Source organism: Ochotona curzoniae, unplaced genomic scaffold (genome assembly GCF_017591425.1).
Source record: "Ochotona curzoniae isolate NIBS_2020 unplaced genomic scaffold, NIBS_Ocur_1.0 scaffold_4701, whole genome shotgun sequence".
Lineage (NCBI taxonomy): Eukaryota > Metazoa > Chordata > Mammalia > Lagomorpha > Ochotonidae > Ochotona > Ochotona curzoniae.
The window spans coordinates 74,175,641-74,185,305 of NW_024467122.1; the positions used below are offsets into that span (position 1 = coordinate 74,175,641).

At 51.7% G+C, this 9,665-nt stretch overlaps 1 non-coding gene across 1 annotated transcript; it reads right to left on the reverse strand.

Moving 5' to 3' along the window:
• Positions 1-8,364: 8,364 nt before the first annotated feature.
• On the reverse strand, positions 8,365-8,473 carry LOC121149549. Its single transcript, XR_005882705.1, has one exon. It is a non-coding gene; the product is annotated as a U6 spliceosomal RNA (small nuclear RNA).
• Positions 8,474-9,665: the final 1,192 nt, after the last annotated feature.

The following is a 9,665-nucleotide window of genomic DNA, read 5'->3' on the forward strand; positions in this document are numbered from 1 at the left end:
GTAGTAGATCTTGTAGCAGCAGCCTGAGGGGGTTCATGGGAAAGTCGCACTGAGCCCCGGTGCCCTGCCTTCAGGCTGGGGCTGGAGACCTGGCAGTGCTGAGTGAAGAGCAAGCAGCGCACACCTGCAGCCGGCGCCTGGTTCTCCATCCCCCATCCATCCAGCATCTCCTGGTCCTGCGCTGTCGTGGTCCAACCACACTGCAAACACCTGCTGCCCCTGTGAGCGCCATCTGCTGGACGCTCCTCGTCTACCCCCGAAAGCGGAGGCTGGGCTCCAGGCCCAGGCAGCCTGCATTTTTCAGTAGGCTGGAAGGATGACTCAGTGATATTCATTAACCCCTCCCATCCTGGAGGCCAGGCTTCTCCTGGATTTTAGTCTGAGTTTCTGAGACTCGGAATCTCCAGCTCACCCCACCTGGAGTGGGGTGGATGATATTAGAAGCTACTCAGAAAGAATGAAAAATTCTAGGAATCAGATCCAGGAGCTGACCGCGGACCTTGATGAGGCAAACAAGGTGGATGGTTACAGGATGGGTCACAGTGCAGCCCCAGCCTCCTGCGAGGACAGCAGCATGGAGCTGTGCAGGTTTCAGATTAGTCCGAGCAGCAAATCCCTGGAACCCCCACCAGCTGGGACCTTCAAGCCCTGAGGCAGCTTGGTTGGGCCCAGGGGCCTTGGCTGCCTATGTCCCTGCTCACCATGAGCATCCCCACTCTGCCAGTCCCGACACGGCAAAAGTATGAAACTCAGGAAGCCAAGTGTGTTTGGAAATCAGACACCTGCTGGAGGATCAGATGTGTTTCTGAATTCATCCAGGCTGGGATCTGGGTTCCCTGGGATTGTGCCTCCTTTCCCCGCTTTGGATGACAGAGAGCCCAGAGAAGTGGCAGGCAGGCACTGTGCCAGGAACATTCAGCATCTTCCTCCTTAGATCCCCATGACAGCCTGAGCTGAACTGATCCAAAGCCAGGAGCCATGAGCTTCTTCCCGGGTCTCCCATGTGAGTGCAGGATCCCAAGGCTCCGGGCTAGCCTCTACTGTTTTCCCAGGCCATAAACAGGGAGCTGGATGGGAAGTGGAACATCTAGGACACGAATTGATGCCCATATAGGATGCAGGTGGAGCATTAGCTTGTTGAGTCATGGCATCTGTCCCTCCTGTGTCACTTCAGCGCATCTCTGGGATTGTCCAAAATCTGCCTTGTTGCTTTCCCAGGGCTGTCAACACCCTCTCAGGGCAGGGAGCATGTGTGGGCAGTGGGGAAGAGCAAAACCATCTGGGGCCGGAAGGGGGCTCCAGGGAGGGGTTCCATGTTTGATCGCATCCCTCTCCCATGCCCAGGCTGTGCAGGGGACAGGTGCTGCCAGCAACTCAACGGCATATGGGTAAGGGGGCAGCTCAGCCAGAACCAAAAGGTGGCCCAGAGGGGCTGACAACCTTGGCACCCGAGACAGCAGCACCAGGCCAGGCTGTGGTCTCTCCAAAGTCCCCAGGGGCCAGCAAGTAGCCTGTGAGAAAAAGAGTGTCACCCTATATCTCCAAGGAGGAGGGTGCATGCTGTTTTCTCTTTATTCTTCCTCTTTTTCCTTCCTCTTCCTCTTCTAAGCTCACTGCCAACTGCATTCCTCATCTGCTCCGAGCGATGGGGTAAGAGCTGACCCCTGAGCATGCTTAATGGGCAGGCTTACCCACACTCCGGCAGTGTTGCTGAGAGCCCTTCCTGCAGAAGAGGCAGTGAAGGCCCCCAGTGGCTGCTCAGTTTGTCCGAGTTCCCATGCGTGGAATGACACTTGACCTCTGTCCACCTGCAGGCATAGCCAGCTCCCATGGAAGGGTTGCCAAACTATGCCTAGCTTGGCCCTCTCTGTTCCGGAACCTTCCAGCTCACAAGGCACATTAGCAGTAATGAGTGTTGCCCGTAGCTCTGCTTTTCCTGGAAGTTGAGTGTCCTAGGCCTTGCTCCGGTATGTCACCTTGGGTCCTACAAAAAATTTATCCCATTTTACAGATGAAAAAAATAGCCCAGGAGGGTGAGATGAAGATTTGCACCCAGGGTCAGCTGATCCTGGAACGCTTGCCTTTACCCTGCCATCTCTACCCCTACCCATGCCCCACCCCCATCCATCCCCCAACTAACTTGCCAGGTTTCCTGTCCTCCCAAACAGGATGTGAAAGCTGTCTGCCCCTGGAGATGGGCCAAGGGTGGTAGCTCTAGCCAGTGTGGCCCCCAGGACAGTTGAGTCCCCTAGATTTGCCAGCCAGTCTGACGTGGCCTCGGGCCAGTTCCCGTCTCTGCGGAAGGACTGCCCCGGTCTTGGGCTGGATGCCAGATGACAGCTAGAACGGGTGCTGGAGCCCGGGAACATATGGGCCGTGTCTATTTGGAGTTTCAGAGAAGACTGGAGCTCACACTGTTTAGAAACAATTCCTTTTCTCCCAGCAAGATGAGCGTGCAGCACTCCTCCTGCAGGGAGGAGGGAGAACATGAGCGGTTCAGAACGCAGTGACGGTGACAGTGGAGGGTCTGTAAGGTGGTCACAATACAGACTCCATGCTGGATGCCAGAGCTAGGGAGAGAACAGGTGCAGCCTCGGTCAGCTGTGAGAGACAACAAACCCAACCCAGCCAATTAAGGCAGAAGCTGATGGAGCACGATGCCAGGGTGCCTTCAGTCCAGCTGGTCAGGGGGCCAAAGGCTAACTCCAGATCTCCGCAGTCCCTTTTCTTGCTGGTGCAAGATGACAGTTCCAGCTCTCAGGCACAGGGGAGAGTAGGGATCTAAGAATTGAAACCATGCAGGGAACCCCACAGACTCTCACTGGCCTGGATGGGCTCAGTCCAGACTCCTGTGATGACTTGACTGGCCGGGCCTGGATCCACAACACCCTTGGGATCAACCCCACCCAAAGAGTGGAGTTGGAGTTAGAAACAGTAGTTCTTTATAGCCAACACTGGGATGTACTACAAGAAACAGGATGAATGGAAGAGTGCAGGCTAAACATGTTAGAGAGAGAGAGCATGGGGCTGTGAGAGAGGAAAGTAGGAAGGGGACAGATTTCACTAGATGGGTCCAGCACAATGATTCAATGGTTAAATCCTCATCTTAAAAGTGCTGGCTTCCCATATGGGCACCAGTTTGGGTCCTGGTTGCTCCACTTCCTGTCCAGCTCCCTGCTTGTGATCTGGGAAAGCACCAGAGAATGTGACCTTCTAGCCACATGGGAGATCTGGGAGAAGCTCCTGGCTCCTGGTTTCAGATCAGCTCAGCTGTGGCTGTTTCAGCAATTTGGGGAATGAGCCTGCAGATGGAAGAGCTTTCTCTGTCTCCCCTTCTCTCCATAAATTTGATCTACCTTTCCAATAAAAATAAATAAATCTTTTAGAAAATGAGATTCCACTGGAGGCAACAACTTTGCTACAGACGCACAACTTGGGGATCACACAGAAATAACACACATACCTGCTATGTCCCATGAGTTCATTTGTAAATCAGTTTAGCCCTTGGAGCCCATTTTTGGTCTGTGTGAGGAGAGGCAGCGGACCAGTCTTCATCACACGGTTCTCAGGCCTGCAGGAACACGATCCCCATAAGTCACAGTGGGAGCAAGGGAAGGTGGAAAGCTAACTCTCGGTCGCCAATGATACCGAAGAAACACTGAGTCTGAAACCTCATCTTTATGTTTTAACTTCTGAGGCTCGCACGTCTACCGGAACCAACCGGTACATGGGGCCCAGGCCGGAATACGGGTGAGGAGCCCCAGGGTCTCTGAGCAGCTACCAGGCCATTCACGCATGCACTGAGTCCCCTTCCCAGGTCCCCGTCTGCCTGGCTCCTCCTGCAGATGCTCCCAGGAGACCCTCTCCTGTGCACCCTGTGGCAGATGCACAGGAAGTCCAGCGAGCTTGTTGATTGCCCCCTTGACACGCATTCAAATCTACCTGTCTCCAACATTTGGAATCACTTCTTCCAGCCCAGACATATGGATGAAAACAGCAGCCTGGAGACCCAACCTCGCTCTCCCACACACATTTGCACGATTTCCAGTCCCCAGGAGCAGGTAGACTGTGGGAGACCTGCCTCCATCCCCCTGTCCCAGGCAGGGCCACAGCATCTCTGATATGAGTGCATCATTTGCTTCTGCTCCAAGTCTGCCAGGGTGGCTCAGTGCCTTCAGCAGTAAAATGTTGGTTGGTTTGTTTCTTAGTCTTTCCCAGATGGTTGCAATTGCCAGGGCTAGTCAAAGACAAAACCAGGAGCCTGGAGCTTTACCTGGGCTTCCCACATAGGTGGTGGGCGCCCAAGCACTTGAGCCATCCTCCACTGCTTTCCTAGGATGCAGTAGCAAGGAGCTGAACTGGGAAGTAGGGCAGCCAGGGTCCAATGTGGGACTCTGGTAACCCAAGCAGTGGCATCATTGTAAGGAGTTATTCGAATATCCCGCCCTGGACCCTACGCCATTTCCTCTTCCTCACAGCTCACGAAATTTGCGCCGGTCTAGCCATCCACCAATCAGATGTAACCTGGCATTCCACTGATAATCCCACCCCCAATCTTCCAGCTCCTTCCCCAACCCTGCCCACTCACCAATCATCCCTAGGCATTCACCTGCAGACACCAATCCCCTGGGGCCTGCCCTCAATCCCTCCCAATCCACCCCCCCACACCTGGCAGACAAAAAGGCCTCCAGGTGAGGCTCTGTGTCTCTCTTCTCCTTCTGGTCTCCCTTCCCCTTCCCTTTTTCCTGCTGATCTCCACCCCACCCCACCCCCACTCCCCTTTCCTGCCCCACTGGAATAAACCTCCTAAGATACCTCCTTGCATCTGCTGTTTTAGGCTCACACTAAAGAACCAGGTTGCGGGAATTAGCTGTGCATAATAATATCACAATATCATAGAATAAGACTGTTTTAAATAATAATCATGAGTTGTGCCACAAGGCCAGCCTCCAGCAGTATTTCTCCAAAATATTTCTCAGAACCCTCAGTTCGGTCAAACACGGGTGGAGCTCAGAGGCTCTGTGGGGCCGAGACTCCTGGCCTCACCATCCATGTGGCTCAGGCCAAGACACAGAGGGCTGGAAGCAGTCTTGGGAACAGTTAAGTAGCTGCTGGTGTGCCCAGCGCAACAACCGAGGCTCCCAAAGGACTCCATCTCATTAGGATCTTAGGGAGGGCTTCAGGCGGAAGGCAGAGGCCCCCAGGAGTTGGGACATCCTAGCAAAGGTCCGAACTGGAGGCTCGGGTGCGTTTAGGAGCTGCAAGGTTAAGAGCAGACCATCAGGGTGACTTGGCAAGCGGCCTGAGCAGCTGGTCAGCCCTTGCATGTTATGAGGGCCTGGCTGAGTTTCGTAACTAACTCCGCTGCTGGTGTTTCTTAACTGCTTCTGCAGCACCTGGTGGCTAGGATAATCTCCCAACTCCAGGACAGGTGTGCTTCCATTCCTGGCAGCAATCCCTATGAGATGAGGTACCCTAGTCCTACCGATGCCAGGGGTGGCATCGCGAGGAATGCATCACGAGAGGATGGCATCAGTGTGCCAGCATTGTGAGAGGATATTGAGAGAGGAGTTAGACTGGGTAGTAGGCAGTTAGGGAATTCTGGGTCTGCAACTCATTTTTTTTTTTTCTCAAATATAAAAGGATATTTTCTCCCACCATGTCTTGGATTCACCAGAGCACGTCTCTCCCAAGACCAGTGAGAGGAACACGTTTCCCCCAATAGACAAGGGTGACATTAACATATCAATTCCCCACCTGAAGCCTCAGCCCCATTCTGTCTCCGGCCAGTGCCAAGGGGGAGGGCTTCAGACTGGCCTCGTTATCATTAGAAAGGGACCAAGGAAGTTGGCCAGTGACACCTTTCTGGCCTTTTGTCCCAGGACCAGGTAGCATAGAAACCAGGAATTTTCTTTGTTTATGGAGAAACATCTTTGAGGGAAACCTTTAAAAGGTGATTTCCCCACCATTAATACGGGTCTTTTTGGTCTTTTTACTTTTCCTCCTGCTGCTGTGGCAGGGGATAAGCGTCCTTTGAATCTCAAAGCCCCTTCCCATCACTAGGACGGGAGTCTCCTCAGCTTTTCTAATAAATCTTGCTTTAAAACTAAACTGTGTCCGCATGAAAATTCTTTCCTGTGGGACAAAAATTGAGGTCGCTGCCGTATTCGGGGTCAAAAATCCTACAACAACATGACACAAACAACAGCGGCCTCAGCCTCCCTGGGCAGACAAGGGCACTTCCAAAAGTGGAGTCCAATGATACACTGGTTTGGGTGCAAAAAAAAAAAAAGAATGTCTAGGCAAGAAGGGGTCTTCAAAGAAATCATGGGAAACCTATAGTTCGGAAAAATTAAAATCTAGACATGGATTTCTTCTTTCTTCCTTTTTTTTTTTTCTTTTTCTTCTCTCTCTTTTATTTTTTTTGCACCAAAATCAATTTGTCTTTATTTCCATCTTTCCGTGAACTTCTGGAAGCGCCCATGTGTAACCTTCCGGGATTGTGGCAGTCTATGCAGCAAGGACCACGGCTGTGATGAGTACATCCGTGCCGGCCACACTGCACACTCACCTCACAGACATGACAAAGATGAGTTGTGGAGGGTCACCAGCATGCAGGCCACCGCAGCCCCAGGACACGATCAGGCCCCAGGAGCTGCTCAGCTGGTTTTCCTCTTGTGTTTCCAGACCCTGTAGCCATCAGAAGGCCCTCAGATGTGTTTGGAGTGGACACAGAGAAGAGCCGAAAGGCTTGCCCAGGAGAGGGCTACCACGATGGCCGCCCATTTGTGGGGAAGTCAGCAGGCTTGGGCACCAACAGTGGAGGAGAAGAGGCACAGGTGTCTGGTCTGCCCTGGGTGAGCCCTGCATAAACAGAAGCTGCGGGTCTACACAGCACCGCAGGGCCCTGTCGCCCAGGGTTTCCACTTCGCTGCACACGCTCACATTCACATGTTAGCAGCACTGGCCTTTTCCCCCACGATTCCTTGGGGTTTCCTGATAGGAACACCTGTGCGTGGGGGGAGACCAAGCACCAAGCTGTGGCTGTCCACACAGCCAGCCAAGGAGGGCGTCGTGCAGGACCATCAGCCAAAGTAGGGCCAGTTGGGGAGCCAGATGCCAGCGATTTAACCAGTGAGCCACTGTACAGGGCCCCCTTTTAAGATTTTTCAAAAGAGAATATACTACCCAAGTGCTACATGAATAATTATTGTTATTAAAATTCATGTACTTCAAACTGTCAATAAACGTCCTGCACAAATTTGTCAATTCATGCACAGCCCCGAACTACTTGGTGGACCTTTACACATGTAATATGGTCACGCAAAAAATATATAGTTTTACTTTTACTTACTCTTTTTATTTAATATCATACCTAAGGGACAATTTTTGCTTGCTTAGCATAGTAAAGTTTGACTTGTTTAAGGAACCAAGAACATTTTTCTTTTCCTTTAATTTCATCCATTATTTTTTTAAAGATTCATTTATGTATTTTTTTAAGATTTATTTTATTTTTATTGGAAAGTCAGATATACACAGAGGAGGAGAGACAGAGAGGAAGATCTTCCGTCCGATGATTCACTCCCCAAGTGAGTGCAACAGCCGGTGCTGTGCCAATCTGGTGTCAACAGCCAGGAACTTCTGGGTCTCCCACGTGAGTGCAGGGTCCCAAGGCTTTGGTCCATCCTCGACTGCTTTCCCAGGCCACAAGCAGGGAGCTGGATGGGAGCCACCAGGATTAGAACTGGCGCCGGCATGGGATCCCGGCACGTCCAAGGCGAGGACTTTAGCTGCTAGGCCATGCCGCTGGACCCAAAGATTCATTTCTGTATTTAAAGAACAGAGTTACAGAGATGAAAAGAAAGAGATAGATGTCTTTCATCTGCTGATTCACTCCCCAGATAGCTGCAGCAGCCAGCTCTGGACCCTGACGTGGCCAGGATTCAGGAACTGCCAGGGGGATGTAGGCCCAGGGCCTCTGGCCATCCTCTGCTGCTTTCCCAGGTACATTAGCAATTGGATCAGAGCTGGATAGGAAATGGAGCAGCCTGGGCTGAAACCTGCAATTCCAGTTTGTCTCCATTGATTCTAAGCTTAGAACGTCCATTCTTCAGGAGCAGCTGGGGCATAGTGCAGTATGCTTGTGGGCACTGGTTTGTGTCTTGGTTGCTCCACATCTGATCTACCTGCCTGCTAAAGCACCTGGGAAAACAGTGAATGATACCCAAGTGCTTGGGCCCCTGCACTCATATGGAGACCAGAAAGAAGCTCCTGGCTTCAAATAAGGCCAGCAGCCATTGTGGCATTTAGGGAGGAAGCTCACTCTTTCTCTCTCTCTGTTTCTTTCAAATAAATAAATCTTAAGAAACAAAATAACTTCTTTCGGCATTTGCGTGTCATCCTTGAGCAGGGGCCGTGCTAATCTCTGTATTATTCCAATTTTAGTATATGTGTCCCTGAAGTTTGAGAACACTTCTTCTGGTATTTGAAAGTGCCTATTATAGGGCTGGCATCATTGCATAGTAAACTAAGCCTCACCCTGCAGCACCAGTGTCCCATATGGGTGCCAGTTTGGGTCTGGCTGCTCCACTTCTGATCCAGCTCCCTGCTTACGGCTTGGGGAAGCCGCAGAGGATGGCAGCTCAAGGCCCTGGGATCCTGCACTGACATGGGAGACCTGGAAGAAGCTGCTGGCTCTCGGTTTCAGAACAACCAGCTCCAGCTATTGCAGCTATTTGGGGAATGAACCAGTAGATGGAAGATCTCTTTCTGTGTGTGTGTGTGTGTGTGTGTGTGTGTGTGTGTGTGTGTGTGTGTGTGTGTGTGTCCTTCTCTCTGTAAATCTGCCTCTCAAACAAAAATTAAAAAATAGGATTATTTAGTTCAGATAAATTTTTGTTATAGCATGTGAGGGGTGACTATAATTCTTTTCTTAGAATGTCAGGTGATAAGCCCAAAACAATTTAAAATAACACTCTCTTCTCCTGTCAAGCCATCTTCATTAGCTATTAAATTGTCAGCTGTATCAGTGAATCACTTTAAACTACCTGCTTTAGTCTACTGAAACAGCCCGAAGCCGGCACTGTGGCACAGTGAGTTAAGCCATTTGCAGTACCATCTACAGTGCCAGCATTCACAAGGGAGCGCAGGTCTGAGTCCAGCTGCTCAGCTTCCCATGCAGCTCCCTGTTAACGTTCCAGAGAAGGCCGCAGAGGACGGTCCAAGTCGGGACCCCAGCCACGCATACGGGAAAGCGGGATCAAGTCCCTGATGCTTGTCTTGCCTAGCTCTGGGTGCTGTGGCTACTTGGAGTGTGGAGCAGGAGGAAATAAACAGGTCTTCAAAACAAAAAACTGAGCCCAGCGTGATAGCCTAGTGGTTAAAGTCCTCACCTTGAATACACTGACATCCCATATAGATACCGGTTCTAATCCCGGCAGGCCCTGCTTCCCATGCAGCTCCCAGCTTGTGGCCTGGGAAAGCAGTCGAGGACGGCCCAAAGCCTTGGGACCCTGCACTCACGTGGGAGACACAGAAGAGCTTCTGGCTCCTGGCTTCAGATTGGCTCAGCTCCAGCTGTTATGGCCACTTGAGGACTGGGCTCAGCTCCCCCAGCTTTCCCAGGTGCATGAACACGGAGCTGGATTGGAAATGGTGCAGCCCAG